Source organism: Falco naumanni, chromosome 9 (assembly GCF_017639655.2).
Source record: "Falco naumanni isolate bFalNau1 chromosome 9, bFalNau1.pat, whole genome shotgun sequence".
NCBI classification, from domain to species: domain Eukaryota; kingdom Metazoa; phylum Chordata; class Aves; order Falconiformes; family Falconidae; genus Falco; species Falco naumanni.
The window spans coordinates 22,977,708-23,003,802 of NC_054062.1; the positions used below are offsets into that span (position 1 = coordinate 22,977,708).

At 46.1% G+C, this 26,095-nt stretch overlaps 1 protein-coding gene across 1 annotated transcript in view; it reads left to right on the top strand.

Moving 5' to 3' along the window:
• Nucleotides 1-26,095, top strand: part of SH3PXD2A (SH3 and PX domains 2A) — a 272,082-nt gene that overhangs the window by 145,167 nt on the left and 100,820 nt on the right. The gene's annotated exons all lie outside the window — the stretch shown is intronic.

A 26,095-nucleotide genomic window follows, 5' to 3' on the forward strand; every position in this document is an offset into this window, starting at 1 on the left:
ACTCCCCAAGGCCCTGAGGAACAGTAAGATTATCCATAGGTCCTCTCCTCTGAGCCTTGCTGGCTGAAGATGACTGTTGAATCCAAGGTCTGTAACATTTACTGAACTAATACCACTTGAAGGTAAATGCCATGACACCTAATGTGACTTGGCTGCTGTCATTGGGTCCCCCTTTGATGAACACCTTTTCTCTTCCATTGCCTTTTTTTTTGTTGTCCCCTCATTCCAACAGTTATTCTTGCCAGCGGTGACATGACTCATTTGGTCTTCAGGCAGATTCGGTGTAGGGCCACCCCTGGGCACTGAGGTGTGCCTGAAGTGCGATGGGCTAAGGTATCCTCCAGGAGCAATGCCAGGAGAGGGCTGATCTCATGAGTGCTGCCACAGGGAAGACTCATGAGGAGAGCAGCATGAAGATCAAGAGGATGAAGACTGTTCTTGGAGACCAGGTGCCAAGGGATGAACTGGATGCTCTGCGCTGGCAGGAGGACTCAGCAGCAGGGAAGGAACAGCTTCCTTCCCCAGCCCTGCACAAGCTTTTTCAGTGTGTCCTGCCCTTCATTCTCGCAGACCACATTGGGGCTGTGGTGAAATTGAGTTGGTGTCCAGTGTCTCCCTCCCATTGCTGGCATCTGTTCTGCAAAGGGTTTCCCCTGGGGGAGGCCACTTCAGGCTGATACCCCATTCTTCACTAGCGGTGGCTGGCACAACAAACTCAGCTCCCAGTGGGGCAGGCAGGGCTTCACCTGCCCAGTGTCCTTCCCTTCCTGGACAGCCAGGAGAGGCACTTCTCAGCACACTTGATCGTGCTGGAGGGCAGCCAGGGACATTAACAGGCATGCCCACCCCCTGTCTACAAAATGCTCTGCGTTCAACATTGCTCCAGAGGGCAGAGATTTCTGACTGCTTTTCACACAAAACTTACCCAAAAGCCCATTATGTGTCAAAAGCTACTTGATGAGGGGAAGAATATTTTGCTCGTGTGCGTGTATGTATGTATGTGTAGGTGTGTACAGCCCTTCTATCACAGCTGTCCCTATGTCTGACTTTCTATTTAAAAATGAATGGCAATGCTCGTGCTTCACAGGCAACCTGCAGGTAAGCCTGGCCAGAAAACCTCACCAACAAGACATGCAAACTTAAAATTTTCAAGGCTTGCTCTTGGTGTTTTTTGCAGAACTGTCCTAGCCTCTTGAAAAGGCATATTTGTTGCCCAGCTTGTTGCAGCCTGTATAAATAGCTCCACTTGATGCCAAGGGTCAGGCATGGGAAGGCTCTGTTTGACGGACTCCGCAGGCAGCTGCTGCCACGTCGTGGGGAAATGCGGCTTTACACGCTTGTGCTGTGCAGCAAAAGGCGCAAGCTGAGCCGGAAAAAAATGCCATGGGTTTGTGTGGATGTTGGACAGGGTGGTGTGTGCGTTCAGCTCTCTCCAGGGACGTGCCCTGCCTCACCCCCTTGCCATGCTCCTCCGGCGAAGCTGATTTTCTTTTGGCTCTTGCACCTCAGAGAGCAGGAGTTCCTCTAGACAGCAGTGGGAAAGCTATGTCATGTTGCTATGAACAGATACAAAATAGCTTTTCCACCTGGCTTCTTATTAGGTGTTACAGCCCTATCTTTTTCCGTTGGTCTTATGATAGACATTTTTTTGTATTTAATAACATTGCATCTAAGACTTGACGAGGGAATGGGAAAGAAGCAGACTTGCGGTCTTGGACATTAATACAAACGACTGCAGAACCACACCTGGATCAGACATTTGTAAGCATATGGAAGAGATTGAAGATTATCTAATTGTCTCTTTAATACTTGGTCTGGGACTGCATCATCTCCCCAGGCCTGGGAAGCGGTGCTGATCACCAGGCTCTCCTTGCTCTTGCTCCACTAAGCTAGAGAGCCCACTTGGAAAGGGAAACCTTTCTCATCCCCAGCTTTGGCTGTGTTGGGCACTTGGCAGGGTTTCAGTGTGGAAGGTGTCACTGGCTTGCTTGTGTTTTTGGCTGTGAAAGTCAGAGCGACAGCTTTTCTTATGGCCAGATTTCATGCGTGATCCTTTTAGGGGAGTTGTCAGCACCTAATCGGGGTGTTTGCTGTCATCCAAATAGTATTGCCAGTGCATGCATGTGCAGCTTGACACACTGTATATTAATCCAGTTTTGGCTTGCTTGCTTGACCCAGGAAGGATTAAACTCCACCCCACATCTGCTGAGGCTCACTTGGGCTGCTGCTTAATCTCACTGCTGCTCCTTAGCGAAGCTCAGAGAAGGTCTTTCCCTCCACAGCTTTCCAGGCACAGCTATTCCCTAGGTGGCAGGGATTGCTTCTGCTTGTCCTGTATGCTTCCCATCCATCCGTCCATCCATGCAACCCTCCCTCCTTCCCTCCCCAGCACCGTGGTATCTGCAGACTGCATATGGACCTTACAGGAATCTGGCAGCCAGCACCTGATCACTTCTTAGCCAAGCTGAGGTACTCCCTGCCAGCCCCTACTCCAGCCTTGCAGTAAAACGAACAGCTGTACACGTTGCTCCTTTTAACGCGGAGTGAGAAGCAGGTTGGAACCACAAAGCCTGTGAAAAATGATGGAACAAGGACAACTTTACAATCAAAATCCTCCAAATGCTGCTCTGAAGGAAAATTGCTCTTCATTTGTGGGTGAAATGGACAACTCAGTGCAAGGGCAGGAGTGGTGCAGAATAAAGATTTAAGCGATCAAGTCAAGGAAAGAATGACTGTTCCTGGGGGAAGGGGAGAGGGTCTTGTGACCTCTTTAACCTGATTTAATCAAGCAGTTTCTGATGTTTTACAGTTGCAAGCAACCGTCTGACCCAGAGCTGGGCAATTTGCAAGCCACAGAGTTACGAATTGTTGGTAAAATGGTCTTAAGAGGAAAATGCATTTGCAGTTATGAGCTCAAAAACCTGAGCAACAGCTCTTGAGGTTTTCAAGCCATGCCCAGCTGCTCTTGGGAGACTCAGAGTCTCTGCCCTTCTCATGGCCTCCCAGTGGTCAGCAGTGCCGGGAGCAGTTCCCGGCCAAGCCCTCTTAGGCAGCAGCTGCCTTGGGTGCAGAGTTCCTCCTGGCAGGAGAGAATCTGGGGCTGCAGGTCCTGGGCAAGGTGCATCCTTACCCTACACGGGTGAGTCAGTGACCCGGGAAGGGAGGAGGAGCTGGACACTGCCGCTGGCGATGGAGATGCTGACCCAGCCTGCGGTGCTATGGGACGACCAGGCTGATTTGAGCCAGCTGCCTGTGGTCCCCCGGGTCTGGGAAGAGAAATTTCCTCAAAGCTTCTGAGAAGAGGCACCAGTCTTAGTCCAGTTACTTGAATCCGTTACATTTGTACTAACTGCTTTGTTCTCGGAAGTACTGAGTATTCCTGGCTGTGGCAGGGTCTCCCCTTGTTGCAGTGCTGGCTTCAAACAGCATGTACCTGGGCTAATTGTTTCTGGATTTGGCCAAGTGGAATTTTCTTTCTCTTCTGAGAAGGTGGCTGGTTTTGTGTCTGTGATGTTTGCAGAGTACTGACAAAACCCCTTCCTTTGCAATGCTGGCTGCCTGCATAAGGTGCTGTTCTTTGGAGATGCTCTTTTTCCCTTTCCAGGCTTTTGATGTATTTTCCCATGTTAGAAAATTCAAAAAGGCAGCGTGTGAAGCTGGCTGGGGCCAGTGAGTGTTGCTGGGGGCGGCAGCTTTGATCCTTGGTGGGAGTTTTGCAGTAAACTTGATCATGCATTTTTCATCATTCGCTCTGTGTGTGTATGTGTGCGCCTTGCAGGGGGTACAGGCACTAATCCTGAAGCTGCACCCAGCACAGGGGTAAAACTTACTCGTAGTTCACTGCTGATCCAGATCCTTTGCATCCCCGGAGTAACTCTGCCTTCAGTTGCCCTACATGAAATTGGACCCTGGCACCTAATAGCTAAGGAGCTGCGCCTGTCTTTAATCTCTGTGACGGTGCCTAGTCATGGCTTTTTGAAAAATTCTGTTGGTCTTTTTTTCCGTATAAGCATTAGTTTTCTTTATCTGCAGTTTTGTACTGCTATCCGACCCATGACCCATTTACTCGGAAGCCTGCGAGGAGGGTTTGAGTTGGAAGAGAGCTGAGTTTGTGATCCAAGTACAAGTCTTTCACTGTTAATTCTATTAGCATTCATAATTGTGTGCACATTTCTAAACTGTCAGGGTTGCCACATCCTTTTAAAACGTGGGGCAGAACATCAAAAGGGTTATGTCTGCTTAGAGATCAGCAGAGAAGCAAGAAATTAAATTGCCTGATACCTTAAAAGCTATGATGTGAGCTGGTTTGCCCCCATTACATCAAAAGTGATGCAGGAAAAATAAGTCTGGAATTAGGCTTTTAAAGCTTATTAGCTTTCAAGATGTAATTAGCAGGAGGCAAGCTGTTTGATGGAGGTTTGAGGTGCCCTGTGCCTGCCATTGCCGTTGGGGGGCAGGGGCTCTGCATAGCCAGTGCAGTGGGAGCCTCCTTGGATGGGGCTGAGGCAGGACTCACGGGATGAGTGGGAGGGAAGGATTAAGAAGTCCTAAATTCACGTTCTCTGTCTGCTGCGGATTTGCTTTACAGGAGCTGCTTTATCTCCCTGTGCATTGCTTAGTCTGTATTTTAGCTCTCAGGCCAACTCCCAGCAGAGGATACCTGTGGCTGATGGACAGCACAGCAATTCTGTGCTCTTTGATTGAGACATTCCGAGGTCCTGGTGGTGACAGGGTAATGTCATCAAGTCTGTGCTTTGGAAATACACATTTTACTAACATGAAATACATGGACATATGTTAATCCCTGCTCCTGCCAGCCGCGTTGTTCTATACACATTTGTATTTTCAGGTGTTGCCAGTTTTGCTATGGCATGATGAAGCATATTGAGCCAAACACATTTCACCAACAGACCGTTTGGAAGGCAGATGATTTTAGCAGTTACAGACCCCTGTTTGTCCAGGGATATTGTCAAAAGAGGTTGTTGGGGCAAGGGAAATGAAAGTGTTGCCTGTAAGAAAATTGCAAACCTTTTGGTTCCCAGGATGCTTCCCACCCACTGAACCCAACGTGCCTTGCGCATGCTTTGTACGTGGTCATGGCTCCCATCTCACGGAGGTGACAGCAGGGACTTCTTGGTCCCAGCTGGAGAGTGTTTCTTCACAGTCCCATGCCAGCTGCAGCCCAACATCTTTCACATAGAATACTGTTGCTTTTATTCTTTATCTGTGTAAATCCCGGCAGAGAGGGTCTCACTTCACAGACAGTGCCTGGACAGATGTTGCCACAGTGCAAGTAGGAATTAATCGTGCCTGGCCTCCATCAGAGCAAGAAGCATCGTCTCCAAGAGCTGCCGGAGGATGCTGGGTGCAGCGGATGCAGCCGGCAGAGGGAGTGTGGACCATTGCACACTGGCTGCTTGTCTGTTAAATGCAGAGCCCTGCGGACCAGCCTGTCTCTTCCCATTCTCCTGGCAGACTGCTAAGTGGGAACAGAGCAATGCGATAACGGATTGTTTATTATGGAAACATGCCACTTTCAGTAGATTTACAAGCAGCTTTGTGGAGCTCCTGATCACTCTGTAGGTTTTCTTTTTAAGTCCGTTACTCATCTTGATGCATCATTGGTATATGTTTAACCAGCGCTGTAAAAGATGCTAGTGGGGACATGATGGGGCCAAAGCATGGGAGATGGAAAGCAGCTGTCAGGCGACATTTCTTCCAGGGGTTTGAGGAGTACCAGCAGGCTGTGTCAGCCTGGCAGTGACTGTTTCTCAGTGACTGACTTTACAGTCAGACTATTTTGTAGTTCCTCTAAGGCCCTGTGGTTTAGTGGCTGCACAGATGGTTGCATTGCGTTTAGCGCAAAGTGAAATAACACTAGTTCCTCCCATCCACTGCTGCCTCACCCTGAGAAATTAGCAGCCTCTTTTGGGAGCTACTAGTCAAAATCCCAGATCCAAACACCTCCGGACTTTCAGCAAAGTTTGAAACCAGTTCAGGAGCTGAATTTCAAGTCTGCTTTTTCTGTGCCAAAACCCCCAGAGCTGAATACCTGGGAACTATGGAGTTGGGTTAAATCACAGACCAAATACACTCTGAGCTTTTCATTGTCTACCTCTAATGCATCAGCTCTCCCAAAATAACATGTCTAGCATGGTTCATGCCACAATTGCTGCTGTAATCACCACTGAAACCTGGGTAGGTTAGAAATCCATATGTGGATCTGTGTCTGGGTGAATTTGGCAGACAAAAAGCAGTCCCCAAAAGGCAATTTCTTCCTATCAAATCATCTGCCAGTTTTAACAGTTTTGATTTATGCTTTTTAAGGTTACCGAGCTCTTTGCTGAAAGAGTTGAAGGCCATCTCCACAGGTGCTGTTATTGAATGAGCCACCTCAGGAGCAAGACTGGCTTCCAGATCACAGCGTAGCTGGGAGCCTGTATCTTTTACGTATGAGGTTTTGCTGCCTGTCTTACTGGTCTCCTGGATTCCTTTAACTCAAACAAGTGCTTCCAATTACAGAAAAGTGTATGTGACATACATCAGTCATGTCTGGGCTTTGTGCACTTCAGTTTTAAGTGTGTGTGTGTGGGGTCAAGTGTTGCACTTGTACCTGCTCTTTACCTGCTGCTGCAACCTAGGGTGGAGGAGAAATGTGCTATGTGGGTACAGAACCCTTCTGGTTTCTCTAATGAAACCTTGCTTTTGCACTTGTTTTTTCTTTTGGTTTGTTTGTTTGTCTGTTTGTTTGGTTTTGCCTCTGAAATAAATTGATTAGGCCAGTTGGAAGTATACAGGGCTGCTTTGCATCAGGAAAACCAGAGCAGGTGAGCAGTTCTTGGAATTGCTTGGAGTGAGAGACCAACGACAGGGTAGTTATTTTAGTTAGAAAGACTGGCTGAGCATAACAGTCTGGAAAGTAGATCATCTTTCTGAGAGGCACAAAGAAGAAAAATAATGGCTCCAGATTCATCCCTTGTGTAATTCTTTTGAAGTTGGTGGCTTACACGAGGATGATTTAACCCCATTAATTTTTATGGGTCACTGCAGAGTCCCAAGAGTTGCTTTTTGCTGTGCTCCATTCTGAGGCAGAGATAAAGCAGAGCCTCAGCGTCTGGGCTTGAACCCAAGCTCGGTGTCCCCATAGGGCTGGCTTGGGCCCATCCACGTTGTGGCTGACTCCAGTTGGAGAGGGAAGAGGATGCAGAAGATGATGATGTGTCTGAGCCCCTGCCCCGTAACAACTTGGTGCTGCCAGGACTTTGTCGTGAGCCATAACCTGCCTGGAAAGCAATATCTGGTCTGAAAACCAAGGATATCCAGGCTAAGACTGCTCACTGGAGATAACGCCAACCCTCACCCTGCTGCGGGTCTGCTGATCCAAAGTGATTAACACACGGAGAAACAAGGAGGTGTGGAGCAGTGTGTCAAAGAAAGGAGCCTGAAATCGAGCAGGAACCAGCACCGGATGGGCCCCGGTAGGACTCAGTGGGCAGAGAGCGAAGGTCAGTGCCCTCGACACGACAGGGATTTGGAGGCTGTGGCCGGGGACAGGGATAAAGTGTGTTTACCACCTATCGATCAAAGCAAGCTGGTCATAGCAGGAGCTGGCCATGCGTAGTTAAAAAGCCCATGTCTCACAGCAGGGAAAATTTTGTCTACTGCCAGGAGGGGGGATGCATGTTGGTTACCAGTTGTCAAACAGCTGAAAAGGTGGTGGCAGACACAGCTGTAGTGCTCTGGAAGAAATGGTGATCGTGCCCCAAAATCGTCAGGCAGCAGCGTGTCATGCACCATGCTTGGTCCTTGCTCCTTTGGGACCTCAGAGCCCACCTTGTGCCTCAGCTTTCTGTGTCCTGCATGGGGACATTTTTAGGAAAACAGGATTACTGTCCCATTTTGAGGGTTGCACAGCTTTCATCTGACTCCCTGTCCTTTCTTTCACAATCATTTGCAAGTCGTGCTGAAGTGTTGACCAGAGAACAGAAGGTGAGCCACAAAGAACAGAGACTGTAGTCATGCAAGTTTTCTTAGTAACATGGAGGAGGGGGAAGCCGTGTTGGGCGAAGGTTGAGTGTAAAGTCAGCCCTGAGCAGCCTGCTTTCGTTAAGGCATCAGCTGCTGTTTAGCATCCTGCAGAAGGAAGGGCAGACAAGCATCGCTGTGTCTCTGAGCATTTATCTCTTGACAGACTTGATATGGCTGCTCAGTGAGTCAAGGGAGAGGGTACAGATGTGGGTCCTGTCAGGGAAGGACATAGCATATCTTCCAATAAAAGTTGCTCAGTAAACTCGGTGGCTTAACTTCTTCTGATACCTCCATTTAATCTAATTGGTTTATAGTCTTCTCCTAATCACATGTTGTAAAGCAAAATGTTAAATCACTTCATAAGTAAAGCAGATCAGAAAATCCATCTGGATTGTCAAACGGTTCTGTAAAATGCTTTATAAAATGAAGAGGCATCTGGCCTTGAATTGTATCTTCTGCAAAAGCTCAGTTCTGGTCCTGCACACGGGTCACAGCAACCCCACACGGCGCTACAGGCTGGGGCAGAGCGGCTGGGAAGCTGCCGGGCAGGAAAGGCCCTGGGGGTGCTGGCTGATGGCCGGCTGAGCGTGAGCCAGCAGTGCCCAGGTGGCCAAGAAGGCCAACAGCATCCTGGCCTGTATCAGAGACAGTGTGGCCAGCAGGACCAGGGCAGTGCCCGTCCCCCTGTACTGGGCACTGGTGAGGCCGCACCTGGAACACCGTGTTCAGCTTTGGGCCCCTCACTGCCAGAGGGACACAGAGGTGCTGGAGCGTGTCCAGAGACGGGCAACGGAGCTGGGGAAGGGGCTGGAGCACAAGGCTGATGAGGAGCGGCTGAGGGAACTGGGGCTGTTCAGCCTGGCCAGGAGGAGGCTCAGGGGGGACCTTGTTGCTCTCTACAGCTCCCTGACAGGGGGTTGCAGGCGGGTGGGGGTCCGCCTCTTCTCCCAGGTAACTAGTGATAGGGCAAGAGGAAACAGCCTCAGGTTGCACCAGGGGAGGTTTAGATTGGATATCAGGAAAAATTTCATCACGGAAAGGGTGGCCAAGCACTGGAACAGGCTGCCCAGGGAGGTGGTGATGTCTTCTCTGGGGACATTCAAAACCCACCTGGATGTGACTCTGTGCAACCTGCTGTAGGTAAACCTGTTATAGCAGGGGTTGGACTAGATGATCTCCAGAGGTCCCTTCCAACCCTGACCGTGCTGTGATTCTGTGATATTAGGAAAAATTTCTTCACCAAAAGGCTTGTCAAGCTTTGGAACAGGTGGGCCAGGGAAGTGCTTTAGTCACAAGCCCTGGAGGTATTTAAAAGATGTGTAGATGTGCACTTAAGGACATGGTTTAGTGGTGGGCTTGGCAGTGTTAATCGTTCTACTTGGTGAAATAAGGATCTTTTCCAACCTAAGCGATTCTACGATTCTATGACTATAGAAGGTTGTTCTTGCAAGAACATGGGCCTTGGAAAGACCACGTGTTCTGGTACCCAGCATATGACAGTGTAATATTTACATGTGAATGTACCTGTACATGTGTCTCTCTCTCCTTTGGAGGGAGAAGCGTCAAATGTAAAGGATGAAACTCAGTTTGCAAGGTATGGTTGCAATTCACCCCAAGGGCTGCTGAGTGCTGCTGCCACTCTGCAGCACCCAAGGAGGTTCAGCCATGCCTGTGCACAGACAAGTGGAAGAGTCCCAGCAAAACCTCATTTCTCTGTCAGGTTATTGTAACCGCAGCCATTTCCATCACATCACACAGGGCTGCCTGCACAGTCCTTGTGCAGCCTCTTCAAGGGTAGGTTGGCAGCATGAGGGAGTCCGAGTGCTGCAGGATTCTCTGGGAAATTAAGTCTTTCTGTAGCAAATGTAGTGACTGAAAAATGCAGGTGCTGCTGAAATCCTGCCTGCGTGTCCTGATCCGTAAGCAGTATCACCAGCGCAAGTCTGCACTGCAATGTGTTAATACAGTTTGCTGCTGCACCTCTGAGCTTCTGAGGTCGCGTCCTCAGAGCATCCTACCTGTGGACAATCTAGTGCCATTTCCCCAGATTATGTAGCTAATACTTTTAAGTAACGGTAACTGAAAAAATTGTAAAGTTTATTGAACAAAGAAGATACTAAATATGCTGAGAAAACTATTTGTTACTGCTCACATGCTTTGCTCAACGTTAAATGTGAACAGACCACAGCAGGTGTGAAGGGATGTGATACAGGCCTGGCAACCCTGGAGCGAGCTGAGGGAAGGCCTGTGAAAAGAAGAGAAAAATGCAACATGATGATGATGAAATGCGAATATTTCTGTGACTGTGCTTAAGTGCAGGATCAGGGGCCATCCAGCTGTCCATTGGCCGCTTTCAGCCAAAAGACAACAGAAGGCAGTGGATGATCTCACCCTGTTCCTCTTAAATCGGCAAATCTCCTCCACAGTTGCTTAAATATCAGTTTTTCTAAGGTTATCCTTTACCAGCTGTTTGGCAAAGCCTGATGGGGGCTGAATGTTTTCTTCTGTCCTCTCACTGCTTCCCCGTAACGCAGGAAAGCGCTCGGGTGGTTTAGATGGCCATGGATGGGAGGTAGGACAACCCAGCCATATTTCAGAGGCTTGAAAGTGTGTCGGCAGAAAAACCCTCAGCATGAGGCCAGCTTTTGGGAAGATAGTGCTGACATACGTCTTGCAGGGATCAAAGCCCAGGAGAAGCTCAAACCGGGTTGTCTTTGAAATGCTGGGTCCTGCAGGTATAGTGTAGTGGTTTTATCTGACCTGTGAACATCTGTGACGAAGCATCAGGTCATTAGTCTAGTGCTTGTTATTGTAACATTTGCTGGAATGAAACACTGGCATTTTTAAACCACAGCTATCAAAGCATATCATAAATTGTAAGCAGTTTCTTTTCCTTTGTTTGTGTATATCGCCATGCCAAATCATTCAGTGCTCATATCTTCTAAATTGGGCGTGACATTACCAGTGAAAAGCTGTGACTGAGCATAAAGTAATTATTTTTAAAAAAAAACAGACCCGCAAAAAAGAAGTATATTTCCTAAAAACATGATTAAAAAGTGACCGCTACCTCTTAAAACAGTTCTGCTTCCAGCCTCTGGTAATAATTGTATGTTCAACTCCTGAAGTGCTAAGAAGTCTGGTTTATGTAAAATGGAGTTTAAAAGACTGTTGCTTAAAAGTAGATATATATATACTGTGCAGTTACTCCCACACACAACCTGATTTTCTTGCTTCCAAGAGCTGTGACACATTTTCAAGAGGAACAGTGTATTTTTAAACTCACACTATGGCAAGAGATGAAGGTCGGCCCAACTGAGTCTGAGTCTTTGAGGGACCAAGAAATGAAACCCCAGCCTCCACTCTTCCTTTGCGACTTTGTGCCGGGAGCTCTTTGCTCAGCTCTCTTCTTGCAAAATGCAGTGGCACCTTGTCCCTGCTTCTGAAGAGAGAGATCCACCCAAGTTTGTGGGTGCTCAGCGGTGAAGATAGCATGGCCACAGTTGCATTAGTGACTGGATGCTCTGAGATCTTTCCAATAGGATCTGGTTCCAGCCTGAACTGCAGTTTTCCTCCTGAGATGTTCATGACTTTAAGCATTGAGCAAAACTGCACCTGGAGACATATTTGCAGCTCTCGTCGTTGTTGCTGTTATTTTTTACAAGTTCTGTTTGGGAGATGGACTCTTCTTTGGAGCTGGCAGTGAGCACCGCCCCAGGGCATGCCCGCGGTGCAGCCCATCTCTGTGTATGGCTGTGCCTCGGGAGGTTGGCTGTTTTCAGGGCTTCCTCTTCCTTTGAAGACTCTCCAGGCAGGGGAAGGAGGGATCAGGACAGGGTATCATGTTTGCATTTTGGACTGTTCCTGTGCTGGTTAGAGCAGTTCTGGGACCTACTGGGCATGAGGTGCCCTGCAGGCTCCAGGGAAGTGAGGGCAGAGAGGTAGCCAAAAATCTCTGACCTTCCTTCTCATCACCATCCCAGATTTGTTTTGGTACACATAGGGCTCTGAGATTTTCACAATGTTGTTTAAAAACCGTTTCTTCTTGGGTGAAACTGGAGCGTGTTTCCCTTTTCTGTGTCTTTACTGAGAAAAGGGTCATGGTATCGTTATCACAGTAAATAAATGAAGCAACATACTCCCTACCACAGAACCTTGCATGCTTAGCATAAAACAAAGACACATAAATAACCAGCATAGGGGATGTGCTTGGCCTCTAATGTGTGTGGAGTTCACTGTTCCAGACCTTTGGTTTCTTCTGGACAGTGATTTAGAAGGAAAAGCTTTTATCTAATCATGAGGTAGGTTTCTACACCGCTCCCCAGGCACTGCTAATGGATGGGATGCACAGCAGGGCTTGACGGGTTTTTATTCCGGCTGGGTAAGACAGAGAGCTGAGTTTCTGGTGTTGCACACGATTGCTAGGTAGGTCAGAGCTGGGTTTTGTGCCGGGCCCAGGATATCCCTGTAGTGATCAGTGTGATTCCGTTACGGTGAGGAGTGTGTTACAGGAAGGGGAGGGAGGCAACCAGCCACAGAGAGAACAGGTCGAGGCCAGGTACGGTAAGGCAAGGATGGGTGGGTAGAGATGCTGGAGAGGGAACAGAGGCAAAGCAGAAGGTTCCTGGAATTAGCTTTAGTCCCAGAGGATGACTAGGGAAGAAATCATTAATAAGTAGGTTATTGGCAGCAGGACACTCCATTTCATGCTCTGCTTCATAATCCCTACTGCTGCATCTCGTAACTGGTGTGCCCAGATCCTAGTTTTGAATCTTGCAGTATTTTACAGTGATGAGGGATTATTCAAAATAGCACTGAATTCAGACTCAGTACTGGGAGCTAAGAGCAATGCAGACCTTTGCATTTCACATTTACAGTTGTTTTTATGCAGCATGATTGTGGTATAGTATAACATCCAGTGTACCTGCTTGGTGGGGCACCAGTGTGGACTTCAGGATACACAGACCTCCCCAGGAATTCAGGGATGTGCGGATCCTGTGGTAGGGGCAGTTCCATGAGGAGGAGCTCACCGCCAGGCACAGCACGGCACGGCTCTGAAAGGAAAGGCAATGTTCCTGCTGAGAGTGTTGTTTCTTATTGTCCAGCTTCTGGCATTTCAGGTAACAAAGGGAGAAAACAGTGCACAAAAGCTGATTGCAGGGCACGACATTTACAGAACCTCGTTCATGTTCTGAGTTTCTGAATTACTGAGGAAGTGAGATCAACACCCTGAAAGGGAGGGGGCATTATTCCTGACAGTCAATGACATTTTCCCTTCGCCCACATATGATATCTTTGTATCAGATAACGTGAGCAGTTACAGCAGTAATAAGCTGCCAGTGACTGTTTAGCTTTGAAAACATAGAGATCCTTCATATGGCAGAAATGCCCCTGAATCTGTGTTCATTTTGAAGTAACAAGTGATTTCTTTAAGCTGAATTAAAAGGTCTTCTTCTATAACCAGTTGAATGGATGGAAATAATTACATTAATTCATTATGCCTCTTCACTTTTTTGAACCTAGAACACAGAAAAAGATAGTGGAAATACCACACCCACACACCCTTTGGAGATGTATGAGGTGAATTAAAAGTTAATGTCTGGGTTGAGAATTGGACAGGAGTTACATAAAAGGAACAAGCAGAAATTTACTCTTTTCTGTATAAGTAGGTCTGAAAAACATCCAAATTTTGTATCTGAACTGGACTGCAAAGTTTTTGCTCTATTCAGTCATTGCACTGTTTCATGGCATGTGATGGCACTTCTGTGCCTTGGTGCCTACAATCTGCATATGTTTTAAATGCCTATAAAAATTGTATTTTTTTTATATTTTCCAGATTCATTTAATTATTAATGCTGGTCACCTTAGAAAGTCAGCTGGCATTATTTGAGGTGTTTTGGAGCAAGTATACATGCAAATATTTGAGGTCAACGTTATTTTTTTGATTTGTCCTTTTAATTGAGGAAGGCTCAAAAGGAAGTATTAGCATGGATCCGTACATGTACTAGCAAAACCATCTTCTGCCTCCGCAAAGTGAGTTCAGTATTATAATCTGTAAGTGTGTGATCAGATACCAACCAAGCAAGATTTACTAGAAGTTTTGATAGTTTTGAGTATGTGTCTATAAAACTTAGGCTATCTCTGTCATCTCTAGACTCAGAAATCTTATACTGGTCCAGGCTGAAGTAGCTGTGCTGTTTTCTTTGTTTCCTTCCCCAAATGAACTGAGTACTGATACAGAAACAATCCCTTTACACCATCTTGAAGTATAGAGCTTTTTTAAAATATTGCTATTCCATACCCACAGTACGAAAAATAGCATCACCATTCACTCATGGGGTGCTCAATAAATCCTTGTGCAGTGAGTCTGATACTTCCAAGGGTGGAGTACTCAGGAAACTTTGTGATGCTTCTTAGCAAAAGCCACATAATTTAGCTCTTTAACCTTTTGGGGAGCAGAGAAGAGTGGGACCAGTTATCAGAGTTGGGTATTTGAAAGGGATCACGGTCATTACCTTGAAAAGTAAACCTGGTGTTTGAAAGGTTTTATCTTTGGGAAGTTGTCTCTATATTTCTGGCTTAATTGGTCCCTGTCAATGATAATTTGGAATCATTTAATGAATCCCAGCAGTTATATTGGGCAAGACAAGTTCAAGACTTCTTTTTTCTTTTATGTTTTAGTGTTAGAATCAGAGAGGATGCTTTAAGATGGCCTGATGCTGGTAGGTAATCAGGGAAGACAAGTCTGCTTTTAGTAGTTGCCAATCCAGCAAAATTTACTAGATATGTTTTGGAGTTTTACAGTTTCTGAAAAAGCTTGGTTCAAAGAACAGTGATTAGAAAAATTTCCTAGAGTTCATGAACTCACAGTAGATCCTACATGCTGTGATTTATGTCTCTGACTAGTAAAGAACCCGATGACTTGAAAGATCTTTCCATGTGCCGCTTTGTAGAAACAGGCAGAAAACAATTCCAAGGTACATAAAATTGGTGTCTTATAGAGAACTACATTACTTTTTAGTATGCTGGAAATACATTTGATGTTGCAAGACAGTTAACTGAGGACATGCTGCTGAGGCAGATTTGGGAAACGGCTGTTTCAATCTTGCTGTTCTAACTGAAGGAAATGTAATAAGGAAAGGAAAGACTACAGTCACCAGATGAAGTTGGAGTTCATACTGTGGGCTTGATGTTGTCTTCCCATGTGCATCGTAAGTTTTTGCCTCTCCTGGAACAAATATTTACCGTTCTTAGGGCCATATGTACAACAGATGATTTTAAAAGATCGGGAGACAGATCTGCCACTAAAAGGGGATGTAAAACTAGCTAGGGCAATAGGGTATTTAGCAGTGCAAAGTAAGTACAGATGCAATAGCCATCTGCTGTCTATGCACACTGTGGTCTTAATCTTTCAGGTCCTGCTGCCCTTGGACACGTAGCAGGAGCACAAGACAGAGTGGTGCAAGGAGCATGTTGCTGAAAAGCCAGATGGGTATGCAGAAGTGCTAGACACCATAAGAACTGCACCAGAACAGAATGCAAACTTGTATAATACCAAGCATCTGGCACGTTCTCCTTTATACTGGGAGCTTGGAGGTCTAGCAGGGCCCAGACCATGTCTGGAAATGCCTGTAACTCATTTCGTACATTGCTAATTTAGAGCCTTTAAAATGTCAAAAATGCCAGTGGCAGCCTGGGAATTCCCTGTGCAAAACTCCAGCGTGTGGGCTGGTGCCAGTGCTTATGCCATGCACTGGGATGGGCTGCAGGGGATCCTGGGGAGCAATGCCGAGACCTGGCACCCACCATGGGGTGGTTTTGAGGTTGGTATGGGGCAAAGAAGAGCATTTGAGGGAGGGGCAGTGACTGGAAATCCTTGCGGCTTGGGTAGTCAAAAGGGGAAGGGTGGACAGGAGGCTCTTCTGCTTTGCCTTCCCAGTGGGCTTCCTCCAGGGTCCTGTTCCTGTGGGGCTCCCCAGGGTTCAGTGTCACCAGCCCCTGCTGATTCAGCATGGGGAACCATGCTCACAGGTGGGATGTGGCCCATGAGGGTGTGTGGGTCAAGGGGGATTGCTTGTGCTGAGGGCTTTCCTGCAAGCAGGAGGGGAGAGAGGAGGAAGGCAGCCCAGACCACTGTCATGTGGGTCACTGCTCATTTCTCAGGTCCCTCTGCCCCAAGATGAGGAGCGAGAAGAAATGGGAGAAAAAATAGCTGGATATTTTTGTTGTGTTTCTGATACTTGTTTGGTAAAGCTGAAGTAAAGAGGTGATCTACAGCTTCTTGAAGGGGAGTTACAAGGATGTTGGAATTAAACTCTTGCTGGTAGTGGCAAACAGTACAAACAAGAGCAATGGCCACAAACTGGTGTGGGACATTGAAACTGGACAGTAGAAGAAACTTCACAGAAAATAGTTCCTTATTTCCCTAGCAGTTACTGTCATTATTCTCTCTGGCTTATAGAAATGTGGGAGAAGTGTCAATGTGCTGTTTGAGATCCTTCATTTCAGGGATTCATGGATTTTGGGGTGTTTCTTTGCTCAGCAGCACCACAAGCAAAGCAGCAGCAGTGGCTGTAGTGCTTTCCACCACTGGCAATACACCTCCTGGCCATCGGCACTTCACAATGGCTTCGGTCCTTCTACTGGCATCTGTCCCTTGGTGGGAAGAGACCTGCTTTAACCATGCCCAGGGCTGCTTGGGTGTCACTGACAGGTCAGCCCAGGCCATCAAAACTTTTGGGTTGCTGTTGCACCCCTGGCTTAGTACATGAGCTTGCTTAGTCACCATTTCTACATCCCTCATCTCTGAACTTGTGATGAGGTGACTCACTCCTATTGAATGTGTGCTCAATTTTATTAGATAGTCATCAGCATGTTTCATATGCTCTCTATTAAAGAATTGCATGTTTCTTTCCTTGAATGTCTTTTGGAAACAGCTTAGGTAAACAGCTTAGACAGGGGAAGCTTGGTACCCTTTACCAAAAGAAAAATATCCTGTGGCTTGTCTCTTGTCAAGTACTGCATGCAGTGGATGGGGGAATTGGGAATGATGAAATATTTACTCAGATTGCTAGTTTCTGCTGCATTGAAGTCAGAGACACTGAAGGCACTGCAGCATTTATAACCGATTTCCTGAACAGTGTAGCAAATTGAGATGAGAGCCCTTTTCTTGTAACTCACATGTGCAACAGAAATCACTTGGCTAACATAAATCAGGGCTAAATTGCTTTTAAAGGCTCACAAAACATTTCTGAAAGAGACAGGATGAGGAAACCATTTTGCCACAGCAGAGTATGTCCCCATGATTAGTCCTATTAAAGCTTGATCAAAGAGCCTTATTGGCTTTTCATTAGAGCTTGGTTATGTATAGTTGGAATTCAGCAGTGGTTTCAACAGAAGAGGCACAGAAATATGCACAGGAGGTAAATCTAAGCAGGAATCTAGACCATCAAAGTATGTGATTAAGGACAACTTAATGTGCTGAGTAATGCAGTGTGATTTGGATGTCATTTATCCTAATCCAGTCTGATCTTTTACAGGAGAATATATTATAAGGCCACAATTAGGTGAAACCGAGGCCCATCTGGCCTCCTGTCTCCAACAGTGGCTTCCAGCCAGTACAAGAAACAAAGCAAATAAAGAGTGAGCTTCCCTCGTGTATCCTCCCTGCTTCTGGCGTTCAGCCATTACGGGACTTTTTGGGTCAAAGCATCCAGAGCATGGAGTACAATAGTCACCATTTATCCTTGCTTCATGAATTTATCTCATTGCTTTTTGAACCCATGCCTAGTTCTGGTGATTACAATGTCTAACACCAGTGAGTACCATAATTCAGCTGTGTTACATGCAGAAGCTCTTCTCTTAGTTTAATTCAAACTGCTGTGCTCCAGCTATTCTTCCTGGAGAAGTAATTCAGTGACAAAAGCCTTTTTGGACAAACTATGTCTGGACCTGGGGTTGAGGCTTGGAAATCTCTTAACTTGCAGGTTTTCTCCTCTTCCTTCCCTCTGTCTTTTTCAAAGGACTCTCTGGGATGAGAGTTTTGGGGTGATGCTGCTGGTCTCCATGCAGGCTCTGGTGGAGGGATGGTATCCTGCCTCCCATGAGCAGGCACAACTTGGCAGGTAGTGGGTGATGTCTCCTTTTGGGGAGTTTATCTGTAGGGGGGCAGTGACACCATGGGATGGAGGAGACAGTAGCCATGCATCATACATGTAGTTCTGGGCAAAGTTAGTCTGAAACAGCAGAAGGAAGGTGTCCCTGGAGAGGGGCAGCAAAGGGGCTCTGTCTTTTCTTATAACCACCAGTTGGGCTGCAGTTTGGAAACCCAGATGGACCATGTGGTTACCAGTCAGAGGATGGACCCAGATCTACTATGGAAACTAGAATTGGAGGGGCCCACGCTCAAATTAGGAAGGGATCAAAAAAAAAGAAGATTCAAAGTCTGTGCTGCCTTCTTACGCTCTTGATCTGTACGATACATACGCAAGCTCATTAGCCCGACTAGTGTACAAGGTACACTTGAATTTACGATTCTGATACTTGAGTTAATCAGTACTTGATTTGTAACTATGATTAGATGCATCTTTTAAATGTATCTGCACGTAGATATGTGTAATAAAATCCCATAGTGAAGAGCACAACTGGAAAAGCTGCACATGAGAATGATTAATTTTTATTACCTTGTTTTTATCACTCAGCATTTATGCTATAAAGGCTATAATAAGTGGCACGTGCTTGGCCATTGTAAGAGAGAGATAAATCTGGCCTCCCCGCAAGGGGTGAGCAAGGTCGGTTTAGAGGAGGTGCAGAGCACCTCCACCCAGAGTTCTTGCTAAGGTAAATACATTTTTCTGTCCTGTGGAGAAATTTGTCATCTGAAGGAATAAACAGGGTAAAACAAAAACAGATGAGGAAGTGACTCTTAGGCAAGATCTTGTTTTTATACTTCTTTCCAGGAAAAAGCTTGCTATAAACATTTGTGTTGTCTCTTTCAAGGCTGCTGGAGCCTTGCAGTAGAGAATCACATGGCATTAGCTCATTGCCCCAGTGTCCTGCAGTTCCAGGCTGTGCCAAGCCATCTCTCCCTGGTGCCGGAGAGGCCGGGCTTCACTGTCAGATCGCCCTGCCCCATATCTTACAGCCTGGTGAAACGCTGAATGTGCTATTCCAAAGCCCTGTCTTCCTACAGAAGGATAACTTCATCATAAAAAAGTATAATTGTGAAAAATTCAAGAGGCTAATTCTGCATTTCTTCAGCCTGAGCCAAATACTGAAGTTGCACTCTGGAGCCAAGCGATCAACTTCACCGCTGAGGAATCTTGGGACAGAAATCCGTGACATTCCCCAGGCATTTAGGGAAGGGGCGTGATGCCTCAAACCCATTTCTCATTCTTCTACACCTTTTCTCCACAAAAAAAGAAGTGGTGACAGCTGCCCCCAAACACTGTGGGTCTGGTTGAGGCTGAGCTGATCCATGGGGATGTCGTTTATCTTGGAGCTGTCTGCATCCCCTGCATCTTGGACTTGGTGGCAGAGCTCAAGTTGTGCTGTGCGAGGCTGGTCTCCGCGATCCTCTGAATGCAGAGCAGAGGACACTGGTTTTCCTTGTCCTGCACCTCCCCTTCATGATCCAAATCCATGGATTTAGGTGCAAGGAGCATTGCTGGAGAGGAGGCAGTGTCCATCTCCTTCCAACCTTGGCTTTTCTGTGCAAGCTAAGGCTACTGGTATAGGGAAGATCTCTTCTGCACTTACAGATGAGTTTCCAGTGTTGTGCTTGGAGTTTCTCAGGGAGAACTCGGGTTGACTTTTACTTGGTCGGGTTCAAGGGAGCTGTCAGAAGTCAGCACTAAATCAGGACCTCCAGCTGGGTCCTGGTGGGCCAAACTGGTCCACCATTGTTATATGTTGCAGAGAAAATCACTGCAGCGTAACCAGGAGTATACAGTATATAAAGCCGGGCCGTTTGTTCTGTGCCAGCATTACAGCAATGCTGTGAAGACAACAGGAAGGTGGCAGGAAAGCAAAATTCCCTCTTTTCTCTTAAGGCCCTGGTCGCACAACAGTGGCTTACCCTTCTTTGCAGCAAGCAGAGACCGCTTCCAGGCAGCAAGAAATGCCTGGGTTTGAAGTCAGGTTGCCAGACTTTCTTCTTGCCCCTCAAGTCCCTTTTGCTTGCAGCAAGGATTCTGGAGTCTCGGGGCCGCCACAATGGGGCCCTTTCTGACAGGGCTGGAAAGCTTGACCTCTGCTCAGAAAGGACAGATTCATATTCGAGGGGGTTCCACAATGCAACAATTTATATCAGGAAATGAGCAGAATATTTTCTAAAAAAAAAAAAAAAAAAGAAAAAAAAAGAAAAAGAAAAAAGCTTCACCCGTTTATTTGGCTCAGGGAAGAGATCAGCTGTGCTTCTATGATTTCAGAAGGTGGAGTGCTGGAAGAGGAAAACATATAGCTGATGCATCCATGTGTTTGAGTTCCTGGTGCATAATGTATAGAGTTAATTTTGCTTAATTACGTGCTTAATTATGTGAGTCTTGGAGCTCAGTGGGAATGGAGATACTTTCATGCATATGGTTAAGCTTTTGCACTTTGGCTACCATGAATGTGAATTTTAACCCTGCACTCTCCGTATAGCTTGTGTTTGTATAGTATTATATAGTTGGGTGTTTGGGTGCTCCTCCAGCCATAGGCCTTGATGACAGGCAGGCACCTAGTGACAGTTCCCAGTCACACTTGAGGTTGTGCCTTGTCTCAAATAGAAAATGTCAGTCTGGTGTTGCGGAGAATCAGTTAGGAGAGTTTCAAGATGCAAATATATTCTTGAGGCTCAGGTTTTTGCATGCGTAAAGAGCAGTAGCAAAGTATTCCTGTATGGTTTACTTTAAAAACATGGTCACAGCATCTGATAGCAGCACTAACAAAAATAGTTTGTGAAAAAGTGGTCTTCGTTACTGACTGCAAAAAGTATGAGTGTTGGGAAGCAGAGAGTGGACTTTCTTGTTAAAACATTTCTGTTCTTTTAGTCTGCCTGGCAAATCGTTGGTGATTAAATGATAATCTGATTTGTTTGTTTGAAATGTCATACATCTCTGCCGCAGCCTGCCCACAGCAGTAGGACTTTTAGGTATTAAGGAGCATGGGAACATAAACGCCTACAATGTATTTAAACATGAATTAGCAAAAGCCAACAAATACAAAACAATTTTAATTTATGTATTAAGATACTCTAGAGGATACAGATTAACCTCCATTACTCAGAGTTTGTCACTGTCTCATCTCCTTTGGACAGCAAACACTGAGAAACAGACAGAAAGATGATTTACTTTCCCTTTAGCTTCTGTCTCATCTAATGAAACGTCTGCTGTGCAGCTCCCTGGCCGTGTTCCTCCTCTGACAGCTCCTCATGCTTGGCAGGCACTGTTTTCTCTCATGGTTGAAGCTCACAGTTGTCTGAGATCTTTGCTAAATGAGTTGAAGCTGAGCCTTGCTTTGCCATCAGGCAGAGGCCCTGGGCTAAAAGGTGACTTATCTGAGAAAGGAGAAGTCCCACAGAGTGAGCTTGCTGGGTTTGCTGTCCCACGGCAAAGGGGAGAAGCTTTTAGAAGAGCCTTTGCATCGTGGGTGCCACAGGGATGAGGTCCTGCAACTGAATGGATCACTTTTGAGGGGGAGCTGTGCAGAAGCCAAGTCGCAGCCTTGCAGCCCCTCTGTTGATGCCACATTACTCTGCAAACTCTCCTTGGTTCCTGCAGGAGGCTTCTGCTGAATTGCTGGATCTTCATGGAAGATGCAGGAGAAACCCTTTGGGCCAGATGCAAATCAAACTGAATGAGAAGTATGGCTAAAGAGAACGACACAGTCCATTGCAGGTGCACCTAGTCACCTCCAGTCTTCTCCTCCACTTGTAACATTTCTTAGGCTTTATTGAACAAGTATCAGGATAATCCTCATTTGTTAAATGACTTCCCAGTTGTGCCGCTGCTTTTTTGTGTATATATGTATGTATTTAGGTAGATGAAAGCACATGCACACTCACACTTCAATGTTTATTAACTGTCACTGAATACAGCAGCAAAGTCAGTCCCTAAAGAAAGGACGTGCCATAAAACTTTTTCATAGCATTGTTAATATAACCTTCATAATTAAATTAGATTGCAGGTGATGTAAATTCAATGTCATAAAATATTTTCACCTTTCACAAATTTCCTGGCTGCCTGTATCAGCTCTGCAGCAATGATTATGGTCTTCGTTTCACATTCATTGCTAGATTTCAAATGACTAATGTTATCCTGGTGTAATGCTGACGAGAAAGGAGATCCAGACTCTTTCTCCTTTGTCATTAAAAAGTGTGTCCAGCTTGTGTGACGTGCTTGGCACCAGCAATATTTTAATATCATTAGCAGCAGGAAATACTTTCCTTGCCAGTAATGAGGTTCAGTGTCAGCTAAAGGTGGTGCCCCACAGGAAGACTTTAGACAATATTGCTATATTCCGATACAAAGAAGGCTAGAAATATGCAATTTTTGTGAAAGGTGTTTGTTCAGTGTGGAGTGTTCCTGACTAATGAAGAAGGGACCTGCCAGAGCTATTTTTAGTTCCACTCACTGGTTTCACTGCTATTCTTGTAGCTATGGCTGGAAGGGAAATTAGGATGGTGGTATCTGTTCTCGTACAGAAATGGAAGAAGAATGGAAGTATGTCTGTGTGTATATAAAGTTAAAAAGATCAAAAGAGCAAGAGCTGAAGAGAAAGTGAGCTTCCCTGTGTAGCTGAGGATGTCACATTCATTGTACCTTTCCTTGGAAGGGTTTTTCTTCTGCAAGGCCAGGTTTTTGTCTGAGGTAAGGGCTAGCAGTGCCCCAGGCACAGTCTGTGTTGCAGGAGAGATCAGAGTTCTCACTTGGAAGTTGTTACAGTTACGAGAAATCATTAAATAATGCACTTTATTGTTTTGGAGACATAATCCAGTGCTTCATCCTCACGCTAATGCTCCTATGAAAATAGTGAAGCTGACAGGTATTCACCTTATAGATTCACCTCCCCAGGTGGGAGAGGGAAAAGGCATCAATGAATTACATACAGAATAATAGGACATAAAAAATAAACATGGAGTCAGGCAGGGTTCCTTGCTGCTGCTATTGCAAAGCAGCAGCACAGGCTTTCTTCGTTAGCAGAAAAGAGTATGTATACAAACAACACTTTACACAGCCAGAGAGATTATTTGCTATACTTTCTTTGCTTTTCAGCAGTGATTTTTTTCCCAAGTTCTGTCTTTCAGAGATTCACTAGGGAGATGAGGATTTCATTTCTAGCTCCACTTTATTTGATACTGCTTTGTCCTGATTTTAGGAGTTAAATGTGGGTGTGCAAAAAAGTGACAAGATGGGGAGACATGCGGTACATGGACTTCAGGAACTCCAAAATCAGAACCTGATAAAACTTGACTTTAAAGCTTACATAAAGAATACAGAAAGAACAAAAAGATGAAAACTTGCCCAATAGATTGATTGTTAGTGGGTTGTGGGGTTTTTTTTGTAAGCCTCATTAGTTGGGGGGTGGTGGTAATTCAAATAAATATTTTGTAATGATCATTTAATTTCTTCTGTAAAAAGATCTCATGCTTTAAGTCTAGAAACTAAGATCAGAAGTTGTAGGTTCAATTGCCTTCAAGTGTCTGAACGCACTCTGGATCCTCTGATGATGCTAGTTACCATCCTGATCTCAAAGGGACAGCACTGAGAGCTACTTGCTTCTTCATCTTCTTGTAGCTGACCCTAAATTGCTCAGCTGTGCACTTTGCAGTGACAGCAAGGGGCTTTTTCTATCTTCAAACTAACCTAAATGTTTGTTTTCACCATACACAAGCCATGAGAGAAGCAGTGATGGGGTTTGCTGAACTAGAGCTTCTGGCCCACATGAACAGCTACTGCCCCTGTTGGCACCGTGTTTGTCATTGACCAGAAATGTGGCTTGCCACATCGTATCGAGGACAGTGCTCTGTGCTTGCATTAGTGGTGTGATGTGGGACATGTCTGCCCGCTGTAGGGCTTGCATGATGGAACTTAAGGGCAAGTGCACTTCCATAAACGATGTGCTTTTGCTGTAGAAGAAATGCCAGGCAGATGAATGAGACTGAACGGGGGGTGGGGGGGTGGGGGTGGAGGGGGAAAGTGAAAAAGTTATTTATGGAGTGATATCTCATAATCCCATGATCTGCATGTAGAAAGAAAAAAACAGTTTCAAAATTTTGCTTCTTTTTCAATTTCTACCTTCTTTAAATTGCATGGATGAGTCATGCTTCAGAATTAAAAGAACAAGCCTCATTTAAAACCTTCCTGCAGTCACTCACATAAGCTGTAAAAGCAGCTAGAGATTGTGCTGAGAGATGTGGGAGAGCACAGGATGGAGGTTTGAATTTTGAGCCTTTTGTGGCATTTGCCACCGTTGCACATTGAGAGCACAGACAAATCATCTACTGTACTTTCCAAACCTGGGTACCAGCTCTGGCCTGATTTGGTAGGGAAAGATTTTCAGCAACATCTTTATCTGGTTTTGATTGCTTATTAGCCATACCAGTCCATCAATACCCCATTTCTAATCATGTAAATTGGGTGATTTTCTTTGAAGTGGCAAAAAGGAGTTGCATTTTCTTTTGCAGCTTCAGTCAGGCTGAAGGCTCTTTCGCCTCTGTCTAATGCCACTTTTCTTCACCCTTTGTGCATGCTCGGTTCACCTACAGCCTCTCATAGGATGTTTGTGGGGTGTCCTCAGCGTGGCTGGCTGGTAGGAGATTGCCCTGGAAATGTGTGCTGAGGGCCCTCTGGCAAAGGCTGGAAGGATGGTTGTGTTTCTCTTCTGTGGATTACACCTAGCTACACTCTCCTCCCAGGTCCCTGGGGGTGCTAACATTTGCAAGAGCTGGGGGCAGCCTTTTTGCACAACACAGAGGGAGGTGGAGACGCAACACACTGCAGAGGGAAATCCCAGCCAAACCCAGCTCCAAGCTGTAGTACTGAGAAGGTCCAGGAGCTTCATTTCAGAAAGCCGGGACAGGCAGGAGGGATTGAAGTGAGCATCAAGCATGTGCGCAATGGAGCTATTAGGTTAAAGCAAATTACACGTATGGATCTCAGCAGGGTTTCACCTCCTGACCATTTAGCACTGTCGGAAGAGAGGCAGTTCAGGGCAGGACCAAACACAGACTTCACATGCCAAGAGACCTGTATTGTCAGCAACCAAAAAGCTCCAGGCTGGCGTGGGAGCAGAGCTGGGGCAGAGGACTACATTTTGGGGATTGTGCCTCCCCTGGCTCGTTCTGAGGGATCTCTGTTTCAGGCACCATATAGTAGGCATTATATTTGCATATGATATCACTTCTGTAGAAGAAGCAGGCTATTCATGAGCAGTAGCATCTTCACATCAAATATAACCGCAGACATGGCTGAGAAAACAACCATTTAATTGAAGTAGAAATGACACTGGAAAATTCAAAGAGGGTGCAAAAAAACTCCCAAGTGGTTATTTACTCACTGGAAGAAAATCCTAGACATATAAGGCATGGGATGCAGGCAAAGTGCTGGGAGAAACAGAATTTATGGGTAGACATACCTCTGCCCTCAAGACACGTGTCATTTCTGCAGATGATTCCCCAAATACTCCTGAAATTAAATAAATAGTTTGGGATGATCCTTCTGGGTTTCCTCTGGAGTACACAGTGTGCTTGCAAGGGACAAACCCCCACTCCTGACAGCCTGCCCCCCTCAAAATTTAGAGGCTGCTACCTGCCCCTCCAGTGGGATTCCTCCAAACACAGCCTGCCTCTGCAGTGGGTTCGTTGGGTGATTTTCCCCACGTTAAGGGTGCTGGGTGCAGCATGTGGCTATGCCTTGGGCACTGTGCCTGCACAGCAATGCTGCCTCTGCCCGATATGTCATTGCCCGGGCTCCTGCCTGTGCAGACCATTTCAGAGCTGGGTCTGAGAGGCTCCAGAGAGCGCTGGGAGGATGCACAGCCATAGCGAAGTATTTCTGTCCTTGGTTCTGCTTACCCCACATCACTTCTC